General features: G+C 38.5%; 1 protein-coding gene across 1 annotated transcript in view; it reads left to right on the forward strand.

Moving 5' to 3' along the window:
- XPO1 (exportin 1) overlaps nucleotides 1-26,099 on the forward strand; it is a 217,494-nt gene that overhangs the window by 10,568 nt on the left and 180,827 nt on the right. Inside the window, exon 2 of the mRNA XM_067704947.1 lies at nucleotides 5,514-5,640. The gene's annotated coding sequence lies outside the window, so the exon portion shown is untranslated. The remainder of the gene's footprint in view (nucleotides 1-5,513; nucleotides 5,641-26,099) is intronic.

A 26,099-nucleotide genomic window follows, 5' to 3' on the forward strand; every position in this document is an offset into this window, starting at 1 on the left:
TGTACAGATGTAAAACCTAGAGATGGGGGAGGGGACAATCCTATAAGACAGGAGATTTGGACATTTCTGCTGTGTGGTCTGAATAGTATATAACCAGTTTTCAGAGAAAATAGTTATATGTAACATTTACCAAGAATTTACTGTCAAACTACCAGGCTCTGGTGCAGAGAGGTAACCTGACCAAAGCTCTGTAGTTTGTAAGTGAGAGAGGTGGGATTTGAACCCAGGCAGTCTGCCTCGGGAGCCCAGGAACTTCACCACCACCCTCACAGATAAAGAGAAAGAAATTGACACAACAAATTGCAAGAATACCGCTTAAATTTGCCTAAGCAGAAAGCAAAAATGGAAGTTATTATAAAGACACAGCAAACCTGGTTACCTCCCAGAATCCAAGGGCAAGGTATCTGGAAGGACTGTGAACTGGTGATTCATCAGGAAGCAGGCAAGATGTCTCATTACCAAATGGCAGACTTTATACGGAGTCTGCAGTATAAGTTTGGGGCTTCTACAAATAAAATATTTTATCTTCAATTATGTTCTTTTCCATAAATGTACAATAGCACACAATATGGATGAATAACATACAAAATCACAAACTTTCTTCAAGTATAAGAGAAGCAGCACCAGCCTAGGAGTCTGAAGATTTGGTTTTTGTTCACACATAAAGTTGACGGAAGCTTTTGGGAGTGATGGATATGCTTGATAATGTTTAATATCTTGGTGGCGGTGTTGGTTTCACAGATGTATACATATGTCAAAAGTTAACATGCAGTTTATTGTAAATCATTTATACCTCAGTAAAGCTGTTTAATCTTTTATTTTAATTGAAGTATAGTTGAGTTACAATGTTGTGTTAGTTTCTGGTGTACAGCAAAGTGATTCAGTTATACATATATGTACATATTCTTTTTCCTTTTCTTTTCCATTATGGTTTATTACAGGATATTGAATATAGTTCCCTGTGCTATACAGTAGGACCTTGTTATTTACCTAATTTATATATAGTAGTTTGTATCTGCTAATTCCAAACTCCTAATTTATCCCTCCCCCACTGCCTTTCCCCTTTGCTAACCATAAGTTTATTTTCTATGTCTGAGAGTCTGTTTCTGTTTTGTAAAGAAGTTCATTTGTGTCATATTTTAGATTCCACATATAAGTGATATCATATGGTATTTGTCTTTCTCTTTCTGACTTACTTCACTTAGTATGATAATCTCTAGGTCCATCTGTGTTGCTGTAAATGGCATTATTTCATTCTTTTTTATGGCTGAGCAGTATTCCATTATGTATATATACCACATCTTCTTTATCCATTCATCTATCAATGGGCATTTAGATTGCTTCCATGTCTTGGCTATTGTAAATAGTGCTGCTATGAACATTGGGGTGTATGTACCTTTTTGAATCAGAGTTTTCTCCATATGTATGCCAAGGAGTGGGATTGCTGGATCATATGGCATTGATTTTTAGTTTTTTTAAGGAACTTTCATACTGTTTTCCATAGTAGCTGCACCAATTTACATTCCCACCAACAGTGTAGGAGGGTTCCCTTTTCTCCACACCTTCTCCAGCATTTGCTATTTGTAGACTTTTTAATGGTGGCCATTCTGACCAGTGTGAGATGGTATCTCATTGTAGTTTTGATTGGCATTTTTCTAATAATTAGCAATGTTGAGTATCTTTTCATGTGCCTATTGGTCATCTGTGTGTTTTCTTTTTTTTTTTTTTTTGTATGTCTTCTTTGAAGAAAAGTCTATTTAGGTCTTCTGCCCATTTTTTGATTTTTTTTTTTTGTTGTTGTTATTGAGTTTTATGAGCTGTTTGTGTATTTTGGAAATTAAGCCCTTGTCAGTCGCATCTCTTGCAAATATTTTCTCCCATTCTGTAGGTTGTCTTTTTGTTTGTTTTTTGTTTGTTTCCTTTTCTGTGTGAAAGCTTATAAGTTTGATTCGGTCCTATTTGCTTATTTTTGCTTTTATTTCTATTGCCTTGGGGGACTGACCTAACAAAACATTGGTGTGATTTATGTCAGATAATGTATTGCCTATGTTCTCTTCTAGGAGTTTTATGGTGTCATGTCTTGTATTTAAGCCTTTAAGTCATTTTGAGTTTATTTTTGTATGTGGTGTGAGGGTGTGAGGGCAGCCACATGTAAATCAACTTTATTGATTTACATGTGGCTACCCAGCTTTCTCTGCTGAAGAGACTGTCTTTTCTCCATTGTATAGCCTTGCCTCCTTTGTCAAAGATTAATTGACCATAGGTGTGTGGTTTATTTCTGGGCTCTCTGTTCTATTCCATTGATCCATATTTCTGTTTTTGTGCCAATACCACACTATTTTGATTACTGTAGCTTTGTAGTATTGTTTGAAGTCTGGGAGGGTTATGCCTCCTGCTTTGTTCTTTTTCCTCAAGATTGCTTTGGCAATTCTGTGTCTTTCAAGGCTCCATATAAATTTTTGAGTTATTTGTTCTAATTCTGTGAAAAATGTCATGGGTAATTTGATAGGGATCACATTAAATCTGTGGATTGCTTTGGGTAGTATGGCCATTTTAACAATATTAATTTTTCCAATCCAAAAGCATGGGATATCTTTCCATTTCTTTGCATCATCTTCAGTTTCCTTTATCAATGTTTTATAGTTCTTTCATCTCCTTGGTCAGGTTTGTTCTTAAGTTTGTTTGTTTTTTTTTATGTGATTTTAAAAGGGATTGTTTTTTTCTTTCCCTTTCTGATATTTCATTGCTAGTGTAAAGAAATGCAACAGATTTCTGTATGTTAATCTTGAATCCTGCTACCTTGCTGAATTTGTTTATCAGTTCTAGTAGCTTTTGTGTGGAGTCTTTAGGGTTTTCTATACATAGTATCATGTCATTTGCATATAATGACAGTTTACCTCTTCTCTTCCAATTTGGATACGTTTTATTTCTTCTTGTCTGATTGCTATGGCTAGGACTTCCAATACTATGTTGAATAAAAGTGGTGAGAGTGGGCATCCTTTCTTTGTTCCATATTTTAGTGGAAGGCTTTTCAACTTTTCACCGTTCAGTATTATGTTGTCATATATAGCTTAAAAAGCTGTTTAAAATGTTTATGGAGTGACCAGAATGTCATCTGTTAAGAACTAAAGCTAAAAGAAGATGCAAATTATGTTTAGTGCAGACTCAACATAGAAAATGAGTAGTAAATCTCTAACAAAGTGCCCAGCTCATAATAAATGCCCATCACAATAGTTTTTGAATGTATAAATGAATGAATAAATTTGAATGTATTGCCATATGTCCCATATAGGTCCTTTGAAATGACTTGTATATCAACCAGTAATTTTTTTTTTTCATCTCACCTGATTCTATCTCATTTAAACTTAAAAGTCCTGGCCAAGGATCCAGCAAGTGAAATAATTTCCTTTAATAAAGACTTAAGTTTACTTTCTATGTATTTCCTTAAAGAACCTCTGGCACATATATTAATAGCAGATCTTATAAGCTCTGCAAAGTGGCATTGTTATGGAATACTTAGATGAGTGGATTCTCTTTAAATAATATTGAAAACATTTACATAACTATAAACTTTAGTATTAGGAAGAAGCCCACGGTGATTGAACACATACTACTTCCCTAAATTATTATCTCCATTAATCCTCACAATATTAGTTGAAAGAGGTATTACCCTCTTTACTGCTGCAGGAACTGAGGGTCTGGGAAGTTAAGTAAATTGCTCAAGGATAAATAGTAGGTAGTAGAGTGAAGATTCAAATCCAAGTCTTTGGATTCCATGAAGAGGGTTCTGTCTCCTTGTGCTTGCCAAGTCCCAGGCATTAGAAGTAAAAGGAAATACAAAGATGAGTAAGGCATAGTCCCTGCCCTCTAGAAGCTTAGAAGCCAACTGGTCAGTTAGAAACGTAAGCGGATAGTTGAAATAAGTTCTAACTTCTTTGTGTACTGGAGAGTTATCCAGTCTCCTGGAGTAGCTGCAGCTTAAGGTGGACATCACATCCCAGGTCTCTTTCTCAGTTTAGCATTATTTTATTTTATAGTATTTATAAGTTTTAGTTTCTTTATGAAGATTAACTCATATAATTCTCATTTAACAATGCTATGAGAGGGCTTCCCTGGTGGCGCAGTGGTTGAGAGTCCGCCTGCCAATGCAGGGGACATGTGTTCGTGCCCCGGTCCAGGAAAATCCCACATGCTGCGGAGCGGCTGGGCCGGTGAACCATGGCCGCTGAGCCTGCGCGTCCGGAGCCTGTTGCTCCGCAACGGGAGAGGTCACAACAGTGAGGGGCCCGCGTACCGCAAAAAAAAAAAACCAAAAAAACAAAAACCCCCACAATGCTATGAGGTAGTCACTATTATATCCCCATTTTACAGATGTGAAAATAAGGTACAGGTAAGTTAAATAACTTATCCAAAGTCACACAACTAGTAAGTGGCAATGCTAGGATTCAAATCCAAGCAGTCTGGCTCGAGAGTCTATATTTCAGCCACTAGATTATGTTGCCTCTAAACCTTTCTAGACTCAGAAAAATTAACATTAGCATCCACCAAAGTGATCTGATTCTAGGACATTGACCCATTAGGTGCCATCTTATTGCTTAACAATGAACAATGTAACTGTCAAGTAGACTGGATACACTTGTTTGTTTATTACGCTCTCTCTAGGCAATTCTACCTAAGAAGGCAATTTATAATCAAAGGCTTGTTGGTGTGCTTGGAATTAGATCAAGGGGAATTACTGGCTGATCTTAAGGATCTTCTGATTCCATTTTCACTATAAGGTTATATCTGTGGCAACCATCTCCCTGGGCAATACTGAAGGCATACTGCTTTTGAGACTCTTTCTAAACTTAGGATGATGACCAATCCTCCTCAAAGTTTGAAATACTCTTTAGACATTTGTGTTAGTCAAAATCCCTCTATTTTTAAGTGTGGAGAGTCCCAACTCAAATAAACTTTAGCACAAATGGGAATTTTTTGACTCATGTCCCTGGAAAATGAAGAGGTGGATGTGGCTTCTCATATTTTCTCTCAAATGAAATCATCCTCCAGATTTCTTTTTCTATCTGTGTCCCTCACCCTCCACAACTCTTGGCTTTGCTTACCTCTGTGTGTTGACCTTATTCATTCCTACAGAAAGATACTTATTGGGCCATGCTGGGTCACCTATTCTGTTTTCAATCAATCAATATAGTCAAGAGAATGAGATACTCTTGTTTGGTTGGGTTTGGTTCACTTGTCCATCTGTGTGGCCTTGGGGTTTGAGTTTGCTTGATAATCTCACCAGGGGAACAAGTTGGAGGGAAGGAGGATACATTCCTCAAAGGAAGTAAGGATGATGTACAGACAAAAACAATAGGATCAGTAAACCGTATGGTAGCCTAAGATAAGAGAAAAAAATAGTTAAAACTAATTCTATCCTTGTTTAAAATCTTGATGGGTTCATCATGGATTTTTTGCCTTAATTTTGATTTTTAAAATATTGCATTAAATATTATTTATCTTGATTTTTTCAGTTTTTTGGCATCCCTTAAATTTTACATTAAGGGCAGATGTCTCACTCGCCAGGCTTCCTCACCCTAGACCTGGTCCTACCATGAAGAGTCAACTTACTTCACAGATTAACATGGTGTCTGACTCAAAGTAAGTGCTCAATAAATGTTTGCAAAATGAATAGATTTATGAATAAATTGAAAAGTTTAGTCACTGAGATGTATGATAAAGCTACTGTCAATTCTATCATTTTTTAATATACAAAAGTACACATTTTATAAACTTACGTTAAGCAAACATAAGAGACTGAATGATAATCAGAATGCCATTTTAAAAGTTTGCAGTTAGAAATGTGAGACAGTAAACTTCTTGGAGGGAAGGGTAGAAGAGTAGAAAGGTTACTAATGTTTGTTGCGACCTTATACTGTGGATGTACTATCCACTATGTGAGGCATTTTGGATGTGTCATTACATTTAATACAAGTCTATGAGGTTGATATTTTTGTGTTGTTTAAATAAGGAAACTAAAGCTCAGACATACTTGCTCTATAACTGATAAGTGACAGAGAAAGGATTTTTTAAAATAAATTTATTTATTTTATTTTTATTATTTATTTTTGGCTGCATTGGGTCTTCGTTGCTGCACGCGGGCTTTCTCTAGTTGCAGCGAGCGAGGGCTGCTCTTCATTGCGGTGCGTGGGTTTCTCATTGCGGTGGCTTCTCTTGTTGCGGTGCATGGGCTTCAGTAATTGCAGCACGCGGGCTCAGTAGTTGTGGCGCACAGGCTTAGTTGCTCCACGGCGTGTGGGATCTTCCCGGGTCCCCTGCATTGGCAGGTGGATTCTTAACCACTGCGCCACCAGGGAAGCCCAGCAAAAGGATTTTAATCAAGGTCTTTCTGTCTAAAACACCCTTATTCTGGCTGCTGTGTTTGTTGGAGGCAAGGTAAGCTAGAGGGGAAGAAAAAGAGAAAAATATAGTGGTATCTGTCCACAGTGTCAAGCTCATGTCTTATACATAAGCACTCAGATATAATTATGAAACAAATGTGTAATAAATAAAATAACTCGCAATTGGTCTAGATAAATTAGTTATCTTGGCTAACTAAGGCATTATTCCCTTCTGAATTCTACTTTTTTTTCATTTAAACACAGAAAAGAAATAACTTGTCTCTTCTCCACACTCCCCAAATCTAAAAGTAATTCACAATTATGGATAGTGGTCTGAGAACATTCATCGACACCCACCTCTCACCTAAAATCCAGAAAGAGGCGTGTGTATGTGTGTGTATAACACACAAAATATGTACATGCATTCATTCTTTCATGCATTCAAAATATACAGTATTTATTGGATACTTACTATTTCCGTGGGACTGTTTTACATTTCTACATGCTACACACACACACACACACACACACCTGTGTGTGTGTGTGCATATCAACTTATAATAGCCTGGAAAAACGAGAAAGAACTTTATCAGAAACATTGAGAAGTTCCTAAGAGATCTAAGACGGAATCAGATATATCTAGGAACAAAAATAAATAAAACCACAGGGACTTCGTTGGTGGTCCAGTGGCTAAGACTCTGCACTCCCAATGCCAGGGGCCCGGGTTCAAATCCTGGTCAGGGAACTAGATCGCACATGCTGTGACTAAGAGTTCACATGCCACAGCTAAAAGATCCTGCATGCTGCAATGAAGGTCCCGCATGCTACAATGAAGGTCCCGCGTGCCACAACTAAGACCCAGCGCAGCCAAATAAATAAATACTAAAAAAAAAAAAAAAAAAAACCACAGTCCAAAAACTTCAGGAGAAGATGGTTATACAGATAGGACTTTGGTATCATACCAACTCCAGACTCAATGGATAAAACAAGCGAGATGGACAAGCCCTGGACGTTCATAAAAGTTATTAACTGAGGGGACGTAAAAGATGTAACTAGGCTGGTTGACCACCAACTGTCTCCCACTCCTCCACTAAACAGCAAGTGGTAGCAATGCTTATTCATTGGTTAAAGAAGAATTGTGGACACTGAAGCCAGAGAGAGAGGGCCATGCTGCCTCAGCTAGCTCCTGACCACCGAGAGCTCCTGACCTCAGAAAAGAAGTCATTAAGACACTCTTCCTAGTAGCATATCCCTTCCCTTTAGTTAAGAAAAGGCAAGCTAGTATAACATATATTGAATTTATTGAGCAGGAAACTAAGGATTAACAGATACAAAGATAAACAGATATAAGAATCATCAAAATTTTGTAAAAAACCAGCCCCATATAAGAAAAGCACTGAACTCAACAAACAGAAGGACTAAACACTCAAGGAAAGCGGGTTTATAGATGATCTGTTAATAGAAGAGAGATAGTTGAAGAATAAATTGAGTGGAAGATAGAGGCTGAGGAACTTTTCCTTATTCATTTCAAAAGACAAAGAAAAGTTAATAGATCTAGAAGTTTCAATATTTATGTAATAGAGGCACTAGGAAGAGAGAAAGAGAGAATGCAGAGGAAAAAATAATGATAAAAGTGTATTTCTCAGAGTTTAAGAAAGATGCACGTCTTTAAGTTGAAAATGTTAACCAAGATGAATGAAACAGAACCAACACTTAGACTCGTCATGGTGAAATTTTAGAACACTAGGGATAAAGATAAAGTCCTAAAGGCTTACAAAGGAATAAACAGGTTAAGCTCAAAGCAATGAGAATCCGTGTGGCATCAGATTCCTCACTGGCAACACTGCTGGAAGACAACATAACAATATCTTCTAAGATCTGAGGAAAAACGATACTGAGAAAAACTAGCTTTCAAGTGAGAGTACAAAATATTTTCGCATACCCAAAGATTCAGAAATTTTACCCCTCGACCCCCAGACCTTCACTGAAATAATTATTTGGGGATGTACCCTAGCAAATGAACGATGAATCCAAGAAAAAGGAAGATGTAGGATTTAGGAACTAATGTGAGGGGGAGACTGGGTAGGCTTGAGGTACAGTGTATTCTGGATTACTACTAATGACCTTGTATCCTAGACCTCCAACACCACACCAAATAGGACCCATTCCAATTCTAGATGGTACTTAAGATTTTCATCACCAACAAGCTTCCCTTCAAAAAATATAATCAGAAATTTTTTTGGCCATAAGGGACTTTACCAACTCAGAACTAAACTCTGGAATATGGCTTTACTCTATTGTTTCTTATAGGGTTAGAGTTAAGAAAGTCACATTTGCTATGAAAATAATTACATGATATTTTATGCATCACCATATTTTGCCAATTGCAAAAGTTTGGATTAAAAGGTGGTTCTTTCTCATAGAGGCATATAAAGATGGGAACTGGTATAGCAAAATGTTCTGTGATGTCATACCCATCTGGGTTTGAATTATGACTCTGAGATTTGATCTTGAGAAATATATTTAGCCTCTCTGAACCTCAGTTTATTTACACATAAGGATAATCAGACCTACCTCTCAGGTTTGTATAAGGATTTAAGAAGTTAAAATACGTAAAGTATCATGGTGTGCCAAGAGTTTCAACCCTGGTTGCATATTAAAATCCAGGGGGCTTTTAAAAACTATAGATGCTCAAGCCCCACCCCTAGAGATCTGGTTTCAATTGGTTCCAGGTTGATATATATATATATATATTTTTTTTTTTTTTTTTTTTTTTTTCGGTACACGGGCCTCTCACTGTTGTGGCCTCTCCTGTTGCGGAGCACAGGCTCCAGACGTGCAGGCTTAGCAGCCATGGCTCACGGGCCTAGCCGCTCTGCGGCATGTGGGATCTTCCCAGACCGGGGCACGAACCTGTGTCCCCTGCATCGGCAGGCGGACTCTCAACCACTGCGCCACCAGGGAAGCCCTCCAGGTTGGTATATTTTAAAAGCTTCCCAAGACCTAAATAGACATTTCTACAAAGAAGACATACAGATGGCCAAGAGGCACATGAAAAGATGCTCAACATCACTAATTATTAGAGAAATGCAGATCAAAACTACAATGAGGTATCACCTCACACCGGTCAGAATGGCCATCATCAAAAAATCTACAAATAGGGCTTCCCTGGTGGCGCAGTGGTTGAGAGTCCGCCTGCCAATGCAGGGGACATGGGTTCGTGTCCCGGTCCGGGAAGATCCCACATGCCGCGGAGCCTGTGCGTCCGGAGCCTGTGATCCGCAACGGGAGAGGCCACAACAGTGAGAGGCCCGCGTACAGACAAAAAAAAAAAAAAAAAAAAAAATCTACAAACAATAAATGCTGGAGAGGGTGTGGAGAAAAGGGAACCCTCTTGCACTGTTGGTAGGAATGTAAATTGATACAGCCACTATGGAGAACAGTATGGAGGCTCCTTAAAAAACTAAAAATAGAACTACCATATGACCCAGCAATCCCACTATTGGGCATGTATGCAAAGGAAACCATAATTCAAAAAGACACATGCACCAGTGTTCATTGCAGCACTATTTACAATAGCCAGGACATGGAAGCAATCTAAATGTCCATCGACAGATAAATGGGTAAAGAAGATGTGGCTCATACATACAATGGACTATTACTCAGCCATAAAAAAGAATGAAATTGGGTCATTTGTAGAGAGGTGGGTGGACCTAGAGTCTGTCATACAGAGTGAAGTAAGTCAGAAAGAGAAAAACAAATATCATATTTTAATGTATATATGTGGAATCTAGAAAAATGGTACAGATGAACCTATTTTCAGGGCAGGAATAGAGATGCAGACATAGAGAACAGATGTGTGGACATGGTGGGGAGGGGAAGGGGAGTAGGATGAACTGGGAGATTGGGATTGAGATATATTCATTACCATGTGTAAAATAGATAGTGGGAACCTGCTGTATAGCACAGGGAGCTCAGCTCAGTGCTCTGTGGTGACCTAGATGGGTGGGATTGGAGTGGGGGGAGGGAGGTCCAAGAGGGAGGGGTTATATGTATACATACACCTGATTCACTTCGTTGTACAGCAGAAACTAACACAACATTGTAGAGTAACCATACCCCAATTTTTAAAAATAAATTAAAAAAAAATAAAATACAGGCTTCCCAGGTGATTCAAATAGTGGGTTGGCCAAAAAGTTTGTTAGGATTTTTCCATAACATCTTACAGAAAAACCCGAACAAACTTTTTAGCCAACCCAATATATCGACAAGGTTGAGAAAATTTGACAAGCATATATATGGCTGGCACAAAGTTAAGTGCCCAATAAATGGTAACTTCAAAAAATTGGGGGGAAAATGTAACAGAAAGCTTCTAGGTAGAGGTGGATTTAAGCAAGTAAGGCTTAAGTTTTCGGACCCTTCACCGGCACAGTCTCCTTCTAAGGCTTAGTGTGGCTCCTTAGAGTGAGGGGAAGATGTTAGCAGCCCCAGCCCAGTGCGGGAGTGCTGCCCCACCTAGGGTCATCTGCCTAGGCTATCTAATTCTCTTTCGCTTCACTATTTCTCTTTCTTCCAATTGCAAAAGCAATTTTAGATATTAGAAGAGATCAGCCAGATTTCAGAACAAGGATAAAAATTATTTCCATGGGAAGACCTCAGTATACTCCACAAATAGGTAATTCTTGTTATTCTGTTTTACTAGTGTTGAAATAGACACCCAGAGATTATATCACTGCCACAAGTCACAAATCAGCAAATAGTAGCCGAAGCAGCATAGTAATAGAATCCGCAAGTCTTGTCTTACACTCCTGTGTCTAAGCACACTGGTATATCTCCTGGGCAATTATGCAGGTCTGTGCTGGGTGATCATGCATAAACTCCAGAGGATGGTGCCACTGACCTTTCAAAACTTGCCTCATTCCTTGAGTAATTGATGCGTCCTCAGGCCTTACTAGCTTGTGACCTCAGAACAAGGCCACGCAGCTTAGTATCCAAACTGCAGCTCTGAGCCTCTGGAGTTGGGAAGTCTGTTCCTCTGCTGGATCCACACTTTCCTCCCCACCTCCCACAAATCCAAGGAGTGTTTAGGAGTTACTTTTCATCTCCATCAGTCCGTCACTTGCGTGGGCCTCCTCCAAGGCCCTGGAAGAAGCCCTGGCAGTGTATTCAAATGGGTGTATGATTTTGTAAAATTTGTAAATATTTTAATAGCAATCAGTTGACTTCTGTCTCTTTCTACCACTTCTGCTCCTTTGCACTCTCCTGTATAGTGTGGTACTGGAACAGCTTTTTGTAGGATCTGGCTAGGAGGAAGGTAAATACTATACTATATGTATATGTTCCTCAAAAATATTTTTTAAAAAGAAAGTTAAGTTGGAAATATGCTATTTTTAGCAGGTTTAATGCCAGATGTTATTGACATACAATAAAGGCACATTTTTAAAGTGTACAATTTGGTAAGTTTTGACTTATGTATAGCAGGAGAAACCATCACCAAATCAAGATAATGAACAGACCCATCACACTCAAAGATTTCCTCATGCCTCTTTGTAATTCCTTGTTCCTGCCTTCACTCCCATCCCCAGGAAACCACTGGTCTGCTTTCTGTCAGTATAGATTAGTTTGCATTTTCTATAATTTTTCTATAAATGGAATCATACAGTATGTACTCCTTTTTGTCTGGCTTTTTTCATTCAACATAGTTATTTTGGGATTCATCCATGTTGTGTGTATCAGTAGTTTTTTCTTTTCTTTGCTAAATAGTATTCCATTTTATGGATATGTTACAATTTCCTTATCCATTCTGCTGTTGAGAGACATTTGCATTGTTTCCAGTTTGGAACTATTACAAAGCTGCATTGAACATTTGCATATAAGTCTTTGCATGAACATATGCTTTCATTTCTCTTGGCTGAATACTTGGAAGTAGAATGACTGTGTCAGATGGTAGGTATATATTTAATTTTTAAGAAATTGCCAGGTCTTCCAAAGTGGTTGTATCATTTTACATTCCCGCTAGCAATGTATGAAAGTTCTAGTTGATCCATATCCTTGCTAGTACTTAGTATGGTCAGCCTTTTATTTTAGCCATTCTAATAAAGGTAGTGGAATCTCACTATGATTTTAATTTATATTTCCCTAATGGCTAATGATGTAGCATATCTTTTCATGTGCTTATTTGCCATCTTTATAGCTTCTCTATGAAGTATCTTTTCAAATCTTTTGCCCATTTTTAAAATGTTTGTGTTGTTTGTTTTCTTATTATTGAGTTTTGAGAGTTCTTTATAGATTCTATATATTCTCAGATGTGGTCTGGCTCCATATGGCCAGGATAAACCAATCACCATGGATGACAGAATATTTCCAAAGCTGATTACTGAGTCTTGAATAATGTCACGTGTAGGACATCTTCTACCCTACCCTGCAATGTAGTCTATACACTGGGCCAAACCACTCTGTAAGGGAAAAATACCTCCTGTGTCTCCCGTACTCTCACACTACTACCACACTTCACATCACTTCTGCCACCAGATGTGCTAGTTTTCCACACATCTAGAAATTCTGTCACACCATCTGGGTGTCCCATAATTTAACTCAATTCTGACACTATTGGAGGTAGTATCAGATCACATAGTTTAACGTCTCAGTCCCACAAGACACCCCCCCCCCCCCCCCCGCTTCAGATGCCAATTGCAAGTCCCAGGTTGTCACCTGTGTTTCTGACTGATCAGCTATACATCTCACAACCTACTCCTTGGGTTTGATAATTTGCTACAGTGGCTCACAGAACTCAAGGAAATATTTAACTCATGTTTGCCAGTTTATTTTAAAAGGATATGACAAAGGATACAGATGAATATCCAGATGGAAGAGATGCATAAGGCAAGGTATGGGGGAAGGGACACAGAGCTTCCATGTCCTTGCCAGGCATGCCACCCTCCTGGTACCTCCATCCTCCATGTGTCCAGCCACCTGGAAGTTCCCTGTACTTTTGGGATTTCTATGGTGGCTTCATCACATAGGCAAGACAGATTATTAATTCAGTCTCCAGCCTCTCTCCCCTTCCTGGAGGATAGGGGGTGGAGCTGAAAGTTCCAAGCTTCTAATCACAGCTTGGTCTTGCTGGTGACCAGCTCCCATCCAGGAGCCCACCAACCACTGCCTCATTAGAACAAAAGACACTCCTATCAGTTAGAAAATTACAAGTTTTAGGAACTTTGTGCCAGGAACCAGGGGCAGAGACCAATACATACATTTTCTAATTATTTCACACACTCTAAGTCCTTTTCATGGCTTTTTTTCTAGCATGGGGAGAAGACAAGTTCAGACCTGCACAGTAACCTGCCTGCAGTCTAACATTACAATCTCCCATGAGCAAATGCTTTAACAAAAACACGCACACATCTTCCAAGAAGCATCACTTTCAGGGACACACCAGTCTACAGTTGCAATTAGAAAAACAAAAAACAAAACCAGCTCTCTTACTGGAAAGCATATAGTCTTGCTAACATTTGTTTCCCTGAATAAAAGGCTTAACATTTTAAGCTTTCAGATGCTTTACAATTGCCTGCAGTTTATCTTCACAGTGTCTCCAAGAGCAATTGATGGATTCCTGCTTGTCATTTGCATTTTGCAGGTTCCATTTTGGCAACTCTTCCCCAAAGCAAAGATTTTCATCTTTGCTTCTAGAGACAGAACATCTATAATATCATTTCTTCAGCTTCTCAAAACACTAAACTTGCTTGTCCACTGGACATTGAAAAAAAAAATATATATATATATACAAACATACATATATATGACTGTTGCAGATGTTCCATATAGTTATGTGTATATAGAGCTGCAACTCTCCCTTCTATAGAACTTTTTTTTTTTTTTAGAACTTTGATTGAGGGGGAATGAGGAGTCTCTGGATCAATGAACAAGCACATTTCCAAACACCGGTAAAACTGACAGAAGAGTGAGAGAGTGACCCTAAATGGAGCCAAGAAGTGGATGGCAGAATTTTTTTTCCATCCTAAACTTTTCCTTGCTGCTATAACCTTTAGTTATACAAAAACAAACAAAGATTTTACAGAGGGGCATGGAATAGGAAAACTCATGGAAATTAGAGCTAAAATTGTGCAAAGAACAGCTGTAGCTGATCTAAGACTGATAAGAGGCCACAGAGCAGAGAGGGAGCTGAAGGAAGTCAGGGGTCTTGGAATAACTTGACAGTAGTATGAAAATTAGTCGTATCTCTGGATCCCAGGAATATGAAAATATTTCCCGAAGTTTTGCCATTTTTTTCTGCCTTAATGCCCTTTTTGTTTATGCTGCTTCTTAGTTTAAATGAGAAAATTACTTAAGTCATTTTTCATCAGCTTTTATTGCAGAATCTTGCAAAACTTTGGAAACTAAAACCAAGTCAACCAAAGGAGTTAAAAAATCACAGTTGTTTGGGAAACAGTTATTATAGAATCAAAAAGCATTATACTCTTCAACATCCTTTGACCACCTTATCATAGTCAATGTAGTCATCATCATCGTATAACTATTGTCTTTTTTTTAAAAGATTTTTTAAAGATTTTTTTTTGATGAGGACCATTTTTTTAAAGTCTTTATTAAATTACAATATTGCTTCTGTTTTATGTTTTGGTTTTTTGTCCGCGAGGCATGTGGGATATTAGCTCCCCAACCAGGGATCGAACCCTCACCCTTTGTATTGGACAGCGAAGTCTTAACCCCTAGACTGCCAGGGAAGTATTATTAGTGTTATCCATCTGCCAGGCACCAAACCACATGCTTTACACATTGTGTCAATATCTTTCAATATCTCAGTACAGCCCTATGTGTTAAGATATTATCCCCTTTTCACAGATTGAAAAACAGAGGCACGGAGAAATTAACTTACTCACAGTCACAAACTAGTTAAAGTGAAGTTAAAAATCAAACGCCAACCCATTTAACCCCAGAGTCAGGCTCATAACTGGCTCACCATATTCACACTTTCACTCAGTGATTGATACTTGTGGAAGCAGGTTTACCATGACCTAGTGAAGCTTAAATTTCAGGCCCTTTCATTTGTACAAGACCCTTCCAAAGCCTTGGGAGTGGGGGTCCATGATGATGTGTTCACATGACCGTAAATCTTTGTAAAATTAACAATCAGTTAAGACTGCTATCTCTTCACTCCAACTCCTCCTCCATCACACTTACCCTCACATCATGGGGCACTGGAGTGGCTATGGACATTTTTGGGATCATGCTGAATTGGGGGTTGGAGGATATATTTAATCTGAGTTTTATGTGATATTTTATGTAGTTCATAATCATGTTTGTGTACAGTTAAGCAATTGCTATCTATGTTGGTGTAGGAATGGCTTTCAGTAATTCTCTTAACCACTGATTGTGCCAACTCACCTGGTGTTGTGACAGTTAAACTAAAAGAGTAAAAATGTGGTGGGAAGAAAAAAGAAAAGAGAGGGAATTAGAGCAAATATTACATTTTTGACATTTTAAATTAAACTTGTGTAAGAATTCATAAGTCTTAAAATTAAGCTCCTTACTATTAGAATTAACTATTTTAAACCATTAATGAAATTAGGTACAGTATAATCTCTAAGACATTTTAGAGAGACTTTATTAAGTGTTTTATATAAATGATCATCATTTTTTTGGGTAATATGCTTGTATGAAGCAGCTTATTCCCCTGTGGTGCCTGATGAAGCATATATTTGATGTGAAGGAGCCCTGGCATATGATCACATGTGATGTGTGATAAATTTATAACATTGGCCTTCCCAGTCTGAATTGTCAGATGAGCAGTGAGAGGCCTACCTGGCACATACTTAATGAAGCATTTGTGAAGTGAATGAGCAAATGAATGAGTGAATGAATCATTAGATTTATAGGGTTTATATGTCATCAGATTTACATATCATTCTCTAGATTGAGACCCCTTGGTTCCGAGAGGCTGAGTGATTTACCTCCTAACACTCGATGGCAGAGTGAAACAAGGACTAGTTTGCCTGACTTTCAGTCATGCATTCTTTAATAAGATTTCAGATCATGGATATTTTCTAGAAGGCTTTAAATAAATCTCCACCATTTCCAAGCACTAAAAGTACCTCTTTTATAGCCTAGAAACTGCTGTCCTTCAGTGGAAAAGAATTCCTCTTTAGAATATCTAGGAAATTAGGCAGTGATTGTTTTAAATATGCCTTCATGTTACCTGACCTGGTTCTGATAAAAAAGATGCCAAAAGAGTCTTGTGGCAGCCGGTGGGGTGGGGTTAGGAGTGGGGGGCGGTGGGGAGACTCTTTAGATCAAGGGTTTTCAAACTCAGAGTTTTGACCCATTAGTGGTTAGTGAAATCAATTTAGTGGCTGAATTTTTTTAATAGAATAAAAAGAAAATATCAGATTTCATTGCCACATGGTAAAGGAACTAAGTATTGCTTAGGGAAAACTTTGATGGACCTTGTCACAATATAAAATATAAATATATATATTTTTAAATTCATTAATTTTTTTATTTTTGGCTGTGTTGGGTCTTCGTTGCTATGTGCAGGCTTTCTCTAGTCATGGTGAGTCGGGGGCTGTTCTTCATTGCGGTGCACTAGCTTCTCATTGCGGTGGCTTCTCTTGCTGCAGAGTGTGGGCTCTAGGCTCACAGGCTCAGTAGTTGTGGCACACGAGCTTAGTTGCTCTGCGGCATGTGGGATCTTCCCAGACCAGGGCTCGAACCCGTGTTCCCTGCATTGGCAGGCGGTTCTCAACCACTGCGCCACCAGGGAAATCCCTAAAATATATTTTTTACTGTGGATCATGGTCAGAATTTTTTTAATTAATTAATTTTATTTTTTAATTGAAGTATAGTTGATGTACAATATTATGTAAGTTACAGGTGTACAATATAGTGATTCACAATTTTTAAAAGTTATACTCCATTTATAGTTATTATAAAACATTGGCTATATTCCCTGTATTGTACAATATATCCTTGTTGCTTATTTTATACCAATAGTTTATACCTCTTCATCCCCTACCCCTATATTGTCCCTCCCCACAGAATTTTTTTTTTTAAACTAGTGTTGGTGACCAAGTGCCTAGAACAGAATAAGAGTATAACATTCAGCATAGTATGTATTTAGAAGGAATAAACCCAGGGGCGGAAATGTAATTGTTTTGGGCTGATGAGAAAAGGAAGGAGGAGGACTACCACATTTGGGCCAGCCCTTAAATGATGCACAGAGGACGGAAAGCTCAGAGCCTGTGTTGTAAGGCCAGAGGTCGAGGCCTGGAGGTTTTTACAGAATGGGTAGACCTCCAGGGCCATGGGAAGCTTCTCATTGGATGGAGATTCAGCCTGAGCTGGGCCTGTGATAGAATTTGATATGGACAGGTTTGCAAGAGGCTAAGTTGAAGTGGAGATATCACTGGGCATGGGGGAAGATCAAGGTTGTTGACTATGAAGTTGGTTGAGCTCCAGTTGCAAGTGTAGTTGGTTTATTCAGTGCTAGATTTTGAAAGAGTGGCATGAAAGGATGTAACTAGAGTTCATTGGGAGTGAGTATAAAAACACTGGAGAAACTGGCACTGGGCACCTACTGAATTGTGGGGGACCCTGCAGGCAATGGGGTGGGGTAGGCAAGAACGATACATTGGGATTAAGAAGTCATCGCTATTACCTGTTTGTTTCAGACTGCTTAGTACATAAAAGTTATATATTTACAATACTGCAGTGCTATACCAAATAATATCCAAGTAGAATAATGAGTATGAAAGTGTTATATCCACCTTTTGTTAGCATTTTCCTAGTGAATCTTTTTCCATTCCTTTATTTATTTATTTATTTATTATTATTCTTTTGCGTTACACGGGCCTTTCACTGTTGTGGCCTCTCCCGTTGCGGAGCACAGCCTCCGGACGCGCAGGCTCAGGGGCCATGGCTCACGGGCCCAGCCGCTCCGCGGCATGTGGGAGCCTCCTGGACCGGGGCACGAACCCGCGTCCCCTCGGCAGCATCGGCAGGCGGACTCTCAACCACTGCGCCACCAGGGAAGCACCCCCATTCCTTTATTTTTAACTTTGACATATTGTTTTGTGTGTCTCTTGTAAATAGAAAATATTTTCATTTAATTAAGAATATATCAAAATGTAAAACAGTGTTTTGATTAGGAAGGTGAATAACCGTCAAGATTCTTACCTTAAAGAAGCAATTATAAGAAAATACTAAAAATTATTAACTATATAACTGGATGGGTTAAAACAAATAGTTCACCAGGTAGCTTGAAATACAATTCATTAAATCTGAATCTATAAAATTGTAATTACGTTAGAGTAAGTGACCAGAAGAAAAAGAGGTGTGGAAGCAAATAGTACTATTAGATCACACTGAACCAATTTCAGATTATTAGGGATTTGACATCCCGCTATTGCTGAAAGAAAAAATGACAGAAAAAAAAAAAGATATGTGATCAATCTATTTTAAAAATCATTTGAGGCCTTGGAAAAGGGTCAGAATTTAACTTGAAATTTTTATATAAGAAAAATTCTCTAATAAATCTACATCTTAATGAAGTATTTGTCTTTTAGCTAAAAGAGTAAAAAATACATCAATCTTAAAATTCCTGGGAAAAAAACTTGAAATATGTTTATATTTATATAAAAATACAGTATAAAGGCTCCACTCTCAAGAATTCCAGGAGTTGAGTATAGTTTTATTGTTGTTATTGTTTTCATTTGTTTTTTCCAGTAGGAGGATAGGTTTTCGTTGAAATATTCATGCTGTCTTACCTGATCCACTTTGTCATATTGTGAGGAAGGCTGGCTAAGGATCAGAACCAGGAAAGTCAGCCTGCCCACACTGGCATCAAACTTTGGGGATTATGAGCATCAGATAACTCTCTGAGTGGACCTACTACAAATAGCTGTGAAATACATTATGCACGCTGACATTATTCAGGCAGCTGCATTTTCTGTTCTGATTATCTTTGCATAGAATAAGTTTTTTTCTCAGTTTCTGTGTTAACAGAAAGAGGGTTAAGATTGGATGGTCAGTGTGGTAAACATGGACCAACACAACAGTGCCCAACAGTTACCAAACAAATTCATTTTCATAGCCAAGCTAAGCCAAAACTTAAAACACAAAACAATCATATTCTCAGGTTAAGACAGAAATACTTTGTGGGCTATAGTGAGCTAACTCCAACAATAACATTTAACAATATATCAAAAGTCCCTTATATCAGCCATGATTAATTAGTATAAGGTAGCAATTATACCATTAATATGGAAAGACCAAGATATTATCTGAATGAAGTAGTAATTAAATCAGAAAGGATTTAAAAGATAACTCTGTCAGAAATCATGTCATCATACTTGCTGGAAAAATAATCATTGTTGAAGCTGAGTTATACTTGGAGGTTCTGTTTTCTCTACTTTTGTATATCTTTGAAATTTTCCATTAAATAAGTGAAAAGGAAACAGACAAAAGTTAGAAAAACCTAAATCACTTTTTTTTTACTTCTCTAGAAGTAAAAATAAAGCTTTAAGTGGCAGGTTATGGAAGAGTGAATGCTACAATGAGTATAACTAGACTTTACCACAAATTGAATTCATATTCATTAAAAATTTTTCATTCATTTTTGTGTGTATAAGCGTGTTGGTTTCAGTGCTCATAATATACGTGGTAAGGTTGAGTAAAATGTTTTTGTAAGTATATATCACAATATAAATGTCAGATATTCTTATTCATTCTGAAAATTACCAGTGGCCGATGTCACTGAAGCTGATAGAGGGCAGTATGGTCTTGTGATTTTTAGCAACAGATCCTGAGAAATGGGCTGTGATCCCAGTTTTGCTTACTAAGGAAGCAGCCCAATTCAATCGTCATTTAAGTGACATTCATTAAGGGTTCAACACCATACTAGAACAGCGTGACATAATGGTAGGTTTGGAGTCACACATGGGCTAGAATCCTGGCTTGGCCATTTATAGTCGTGTGATCTTGGGCAAAATAATTTAAACTCATTGGACCAGGCTCAGCTTCGTCTTCTGTAAATGGGAACAGTAATAGCTAACTGAGAGGGTTGTTGCAAGGATAAAATGAAATACAGCCCATTATGTATCTAGAACAGTGTCTGACATGTATTGACAGTATGTGCAATAAACGGTGGTTATTATTACTGTCTGCCCCATTGAGTATGATATATTCTCTCCATAGTGATAAGTAGAATATAGAAATATCCATAGTGGTAAGTAGAATGCAGAAATAGGTAATATCCTACTGCAGTAGGCATTCTAAGATAGATACGTACGCAGGGTAGCCTAGCTCTTGACATGGACAGCATTATTCAGATGAAATTTTCTTGCATCAGTCTTTCAGGCTCCTTTACTTTGGGGGAATCTAACATTAAAGTTCCTGCAGCCTCCTGAGGCTGGCATTTTGAGAAATCAGCCAAGAAGGAAACAGGCTGAAACCTATTCCACCCTCTAACTTTGCACCTATTCCACCCTCTAACTTTGCAACCTATTCCACCCTCTAACTTTGCACCCACTAGCTTCACAGCTGGACCTCTCTTCCAGGTGCCCTTATTTCCAATTGATCTGACTCTAGGTCTGCCCCTGGCACCATGACAATTGCCTGGAGCTTCCAAAGTCAGATGCCACCACCCCTTTCTTATCCCTCATATCAGACCACCCCTTGCATGCCATGGCCTGGGTGGAGTTTAGCCACTCGTCCTAGGCCTGAGTGTTAAGACTTCTATGCATCTCCGCAGTTAAGAGAGCATCCACATATATACAATGGAATGTTGCTCAGCCATACAAAGAAACGAAACTGAGTTATTTGTATTGAGGTGGATGGACCTAGAGTCTGTCATACAGAGAGAAGTAAGTCAGAAAGAGAAAAACAAATACCGTATGCTAACACATATACACGGAATCTAAAAAAAAAAAAAAAAGTGGTTCTGAAGAACCTAGGGGCAAGACAGGAATAAAGATGCAGACGTAGAGAATGAACTTGAGGACACGGGGAGGGGGAAGGGTAAGCTGGGACGAAGTAAGAGAGTGGCATGGACATGTATACACTACCAAATGTAAAATAGATAGCTAGTGGGAAGCAGCCACATAGCACAGGGAGATCAGCTTGGTGCTTTGTGACCACCTAGAGGGGTGGGATAGGGAGGATGGGTGAGAGACACAAGAGGGAGGAGATATGGAGGTATATGTATATGTATAGCTGATTCACTTTGTTATAAAGCAGAAACTAACACACCATTGTAAAGCAATTATACTCCAATAAAGATGTTAAAAAATTTTTTTTTAAAAAAAGAGAACATTCACCATTTCTAACAATTGCTTTCCCACTGCTGCCCTCTCCTTGGCTCTATTTCTCACCCACCCCAACTCCTCCTAGCATGCTACATGACATGCATAGTTATCTAGCATGTAGAGGATATTCACTAAATATTTGTTGAATAAATGATGTTTATGTTAATCATGAGGATGGGAGGATATTCAGCTAAGCATGGGCATGGGTGTAGGTAGTTCTATAAGTCATTGTATATTTAATACTCAACACCAGGCCTTTTGTTGATGTCTTTCTATTCATTCTGATTGTCTGAAGCTCATTCTCTAACCTATTTCTCAGGAAAGGCACATGAGAACAACATTCCCTAATAGCAGTTTCTTTGTGCCCTTTATACTTGAGTCAGTTTTGCTCTAAAACAGGTATTTCAAACTTTAACATCTCAAACTTCTCAAAACCCTGATCATTCTCTTCTATTTTCTCGTTGGCGATAGCGAACCTCACCTCCTACATTATAGAGGAAATAGAAGCCCCATTTCTTAATATAAAATATATAGGCCTACTTTCCTCCTTCCTGTCATTACAACAGAGAGTCTATCTTTATTGCTCTTTAATGTAAATCCCTCTTCTCATTTAGATTCCATTCCCTCCTTCTTTTTAAGGAACATTACACTGTCAATTATAGTTTTTTTGTTCACGTATATTTAAACTCTCGATTAGACCCTTCTCATCAAGTTTTAAATACATTCCAGTCATTCCCATTTTTTAAAAAAAGTCACTCAATCCCACATCCCCCTCCAACTATCATCTTATTATCTCCTTCCCTTTATGGACACACTTTATGAACGTGTGATTTGTACGTGCTATGTAGCTGCAGTGGTTGCCTTCTCAATATCCATCTCCCATTCTTCCACAGAAGCTGATTCTTTTAGAGCAGCAATGGGTCAAGCTAAAGAGTTACATTTCCTAGCCTCCCTTGCAGCTAGGAGTGGCCACATGACACAACTCTGACATATAACATGTAAGCTGAAGTCAGCTGAGGATTTATAGAAAATGCTTGCTTTCCTGGTATAGACACCAGACCTTTCCCTTTGATGTTTCTTTCTTCCTTCTGTCTGTAGCACTGGCTTGAGAGTGAGCAGCCATCTTGTATTCACAATGGAAAAAAAAAAAGCCCATATTGAGGATGACAGAGCAGAAAGAAGGGTTCTAGGATATTGATGACATCATGGAGCACTGCACCAGCCTGAATGTCACCCTTTGTCATTTTTGTTATGTGAGAAAAATAACTCTATTTAGTTAAGCTACTGTCATCAGGTTCCATTACATGTGACCAAATGTGATTCCTAAACTATAACCTTGCTCCCTATGTTTCCTCACCTTTGACTCATTCTCAAACCATTCCATTCTGGCTTCTGGCCCATCATTCCACTGGGCTCACCAATGACCTGCATGTTGTGAAATCCAGGGGACACTTTCAGTTCTCGTGTTACTTAACCTCCCAGCAGCATTTGACTCTGTGACTTCCTTTTTGAAACAGTCTTCCCGTGGCTTCTATGGGTTTGCTCCTTCACCTCCAGCTGCCCCCTCTCTGTCTCCTTCATGGGTTAATCTTCCTCTTCTAGCCAAACTTACCATCTTTCAGCCTCTATGACATACCACAGCCTCAGCAACATGCCTTTCCCTCTTTCTGGAATGCTCTGCCCTCCCTCCTTTTGCCAGCTAACTCTTCCTCACCCTTCAGTTCTCCATCCTTTTTTTTTTTTTAAAGGTTTAATTTTATTTATTTTTCACTGCATTGGGTCTTCATTGCTGCGCACAGGCTTTCTCTAGTGGTGGCGAGTGGGGGCTACTCTTCGTTGTGGTGCGTGGGCTTCTCCTTGCGGTGGCTTCTCTTGTTGTGGTGCACGGACTCTAGGTGCGTGGGCTTCTCTTGTTGCAGAGCACGGGCTTAGTAGTTGTGGCTCACGGGCTCTAGAGCGCAGGCTCAGTAGTTGTGGCGCATGGGCTTAGTTGCTCTGCAGCATGTGGGATCTTCCCGGACCAGGGATCGAACCCACGTTCCCTTCATTGGCAGGTGGATTCCTATCCACTGTGCCACCAGGGAAGTCCTTCCATCCATTCTTCACTTCCTCCTTGTGAGGTCAAATTTCCCTTATTCTATATCCCTTCATAGCTCTTACATAGTTAAAACTTTACCATCTTTAGTGTAACTCTTTAAGTTGCCCCTCCCCTCAGAATGTAGGCTCCATGAAGGCAGGAACCAGTCTATTTTTGCTCATTATTATCTCCAGAACCCAAAATATTCCCCAACACGTAATATGTGCTAAAGAATTAGTTCTTGGAGTAAAAGGATGAATGTATAATTATACAGTGATATTTTATTGTCTGTCTTCTTCCAGCTCCATGAGAGAAGGAAACATATCTGTTTTATTCACAACCATATATGTGGTACCTAACACATACTGCATGGCACATAGAAGAAAACATAATAAATTAATTTTTTTAAGGAATAAAAGAATAAATGAATGAGTACGGTTCCAAGGCAGACATTCTAGTAGTTCTACAAGTAGCATGTCAGTGTTTGGGATTTTTTTTTTTTAACTATCTTTTGATAAAGTTTCTGGTTATAATAGAGCACCAAATACCTTTATTGTCTCCAGAGAACAGTCTTTTGGAAAATATTACTTACTAGCTTGTTCTCCTTACAATATGTCATGCCTGAAATAGGCTGTCTATAAAGATCTTGAATCTATACACTTCTCCCCCCTTTTCATTGCCGTCACTCTCATCAAAGTCACTATCATATTTCCCCTGGACTAAATTGGGCCACACACTTTTCCTTAAGCATTATTTATTAAACTGTATATAAACTTGGATAGTCCAGAGTTTTTATTGTATCTCAGGGCCAAGTATCATATCTGTTTATGTTACCTCCAAAGAAAGGTAGGCAAGTATAATATTTTTACTACCAAAAAAAGCATAAATAATATTTTATTTTGTTGTGGGAGAGGATTATTTCCATTCTTCATTCTACAAAATATTTCCTTTACTTAAGGAAAATAAGTATTTTTTAAACTAGCAACAAATCTTTGTTTTCAAATGACCAAACTGAAAATATTCAGTTTAAAAAAAACCAAAAACAGCCAAAGACCTTTTAAGTCCCCCTACCTCCCTGCCCCATGAATTCTTAGCCTTTGAGGTACCTGAGATGCTCAAGGAGATTGACAAGAAGAGGCAATTATGCAACTGTGACAGCCCTGAGAATGTGCCCAGTCTTGTAGTCAGCATATCTGGATCCTGCCCTTCCTCCAAGGCAAAGCTCCTGTCTTTCTTCCTCAACAAACCTTCCCTTCACCCACTCATAGCTGTGAATCTCAACTTACTATATGTGTCTAAATAAACATATGTGTATATGTATCCTTTCCTCTCTAATCAGCCTGGGAAGGATGGAACATGTATCTTACACATTGTTGTATCCTCAGAACTTAGTGCAAAATCTTGTAGGTGTAATGTTTTTCTGCTGCTGCTGTTTATTAGTATTATTTTTGCTAATAAGATTTACCAAGCACTTGCTATTGTGCCAGGCACTGTGTTACGCTCAGTAGAGGCTATTATTGTTCCCTTTTAACCAATGACAGTTTAAGTAACTTGCACAAGTCTCATAACTAGTGAGCAGTGGACCCAGGACTCAAACCCAGCTTATCAGATTCCAGAGCTTGTGCTTTTCACCACTAGGATACCTTGTCCCTCGTGAATATTCATAGGTGCCAAACTCTTAACAAGCCTGCATTTGCTCCTGCCTAATGCTGAGAGGGTACCAGGTGAGCAGCTTTGCTTGTAACTACTCAGAGGCATTTCAAATTGTTTTCAAACGAAGTTGTAGCTCTGAAAATAATTAAAGAAACCATTTTTAAAACAGCAGGAAGGGGTGATGTATAGAGGTCCACTTTGACATTTTGATGTGTGTTTGAACACATAGCTCAGGGCTATAAAAAACCACTACACTGAGATTGCAGAAGCATTAAAAATCAAATTGCCTTTGAAAAATTAATAATTTTTAAAGAACTGTAAATGACATCCTATCATCTCTGGGGAAATCTTTCCCTAAAGCTCCAAGCCTCTTGGTGACCAGGATGAATAAGTTGGCCTTCCTTTTTGTTTCTCCATTTTCTGCCCCAGAGGGCCAAAAGGAAACCATCTCAGTTTAAGATTTAAGCTTTATTTGTTGAAGTTACTAGCTAGTTAAACTGGAAGCAAGAAAAGCCATTTCATGTTGGCATGACAGTAGAAAGCATTCAGCCGCATTCCCACTTAATGATGGAAGATTAGCCAAGGTTATTATTAAATTTTAATCTCTTCACTTAACTAATAAGGTCGATTAATACCCTTCCTGTCAAGGGAAAAAAAAAGCATTACAAAGTC

The sequence above is a fragment of the Pseudorca crassidens genome, chromosome 14 (assembly GCF_039906515.1).
Source record: "Pseudorca crassidens isolate mPseCra1 chromosome 14, mPseCra1.hap1, whole genome shotgun sequence".
Lineage (NCBI taxonomy): Eukaryota > Metazoa > Chordata > Mammalia > Artiodactyla > Delphinidae > Pseudorca > Pseudorca crassidens.